Consider the following 1,415-nt stretch of genomic DNA (forward strand, 5'->3'; position numbering starts at 1 on the left):
ACCACTGCTCTTACTGCTGCACCCAGTTTCTTCAGGGCTGCTGAGTGGCTCCTCCTTGAGGGAGAATTTCCGCTTCTTTTTCTTGGAAACCTTGTTTTCGGCTTCTTCCAGATCACTAGCTGGTGACTCTTCCTCTTGGGAAGACTTAAAGTGACAATGGTCTCTTCAAGATCATCACTAATAATTTGCTCTTCCTTGGAAAATGGAAAATGCCTTTTTCTTCTTGGATTTGGAGACAGACGGTTCTTTATCCATCCCATCTCTTGAAGTACCTTCCTTTTTCCTTTCTTCTTCTTCTTTTTGGGCCTTTCACTTGGCTCCTCACACTCCTCTTAGGGGTGCTGTTTTCTGAAGAGGCAAGGGCAGCTGCTGTCAAGTATTTCTTTTCCTTCTTCAAGCGTTTCTTCTCTTCCTTCTCCAGCTTTCTGATAATCTCAGCAATCACTTCCTCTGCCTCAACCATTGCCTCCTTCATTACTACTAGATTCTTTCCTCTCTCTCTTTTTCTTTTCTTACACCCGGTGACGCTCAGAAATCCCTCCTGGCTTGGGGGACCATATGGGATGCCAGGAGATGGAACTGCAGTCTCTCCTAGGTTAACCGCGTTCGAGGCAAACACCCTACCGCTGTACCACTGTTCCGGCCCCAACAACCAGATTGTTGTCACTCCCATCTCATAAAGGATAGCCGCTCCTCAACTTGCTCTTGAATTTTCTTGCCAAACACACTTGTGGGCATCTCAGAGAAGCAATCAATTCATGAGGCAATACTGCATTTGTTTGCCAGGTATGGGGAGATGGGGCCTTTGTTCATGGCAGCTGCTCAACCAATAAAAGTAGAGTGGGAAATGAATTTGTATTTGGGGTGTTGCCCCTTGTCTTCAAGGCTCTGAAAATATGCTGGGCTCTGGGAATCGCTCAGACACCAGGACTTGCCCATCATCCCCAAGCAGAGAAGCCTGTATAGGTCAGGGAACCCTGATCAGCCATCACAGTAAGCATTTATTTCTCTTTTCTTGCAAAATTTATCCCTGGCATCCCAGACACACCCGAACCTGCCCCAGTTTTGTGGGATCCACCCAGGGCCTCCCCAAAACTGCAGCTTGGACAGAGACTCCTCCAGACAGCTCCTCCCCATTCTCCTCCCCATTCCACAACTTCATTTTAGCCCTGGTATTGTTTTCTTCTTTGAATATCGGTTTTCTGGTTCACACAGCAATGCTGGGGGTTCAGGCAGTGCTCAGGCATGAAAGGCTTCTAATCCAGACCTAGAGAGATAGTCCAGCAAGCCGGGAGTTGGTCTTGCATATGGCTGACCCAGGTTCAGTCCCCAACACCTACTTGGGTCCTCTGAGCACTGCCAGGAGTGATCCCTGAGTGCAGAGCCAGGAGTAACCCCTGAGCATCACCCATGTG

At 48.5% G+C, this 1,415-nt stretch overlaps 1 non-coding gene across 1 annotated transcript; it reads right to left on the reverse strand.

The window, feature by feature from the left end:
- Positions 1-911: 911 nt before the first annotated feature.
- On the reverse strand, positions 912-999 carry LOC126012679 (small nucleolar RNA SNORD86). The gene has a single exon (XR_007497105.1). It is a non-coding gene; the product is annotated as a small nucleolar RNA SNORD86 (small nucleolar RNA).
- Positions 1,000-1,415: the final 416 nt, after the last annotated feature.

This window comes from Suncus etruscus, chromosome 6 (assembly GCF_024139225.1).
Source record: "Suncus etruscus isolate mSunEtr1 chromosome 6, mSunEtr1.pri.cur, whole genome shotgun sequence".
Classification (NCBI taxonomy): domain Eukaryota; kingdom Metazoa; phylum Chordata; class Mammalia; order Eulipotyphla; family Soricidae; genus Suncus; species Suncus etruscus.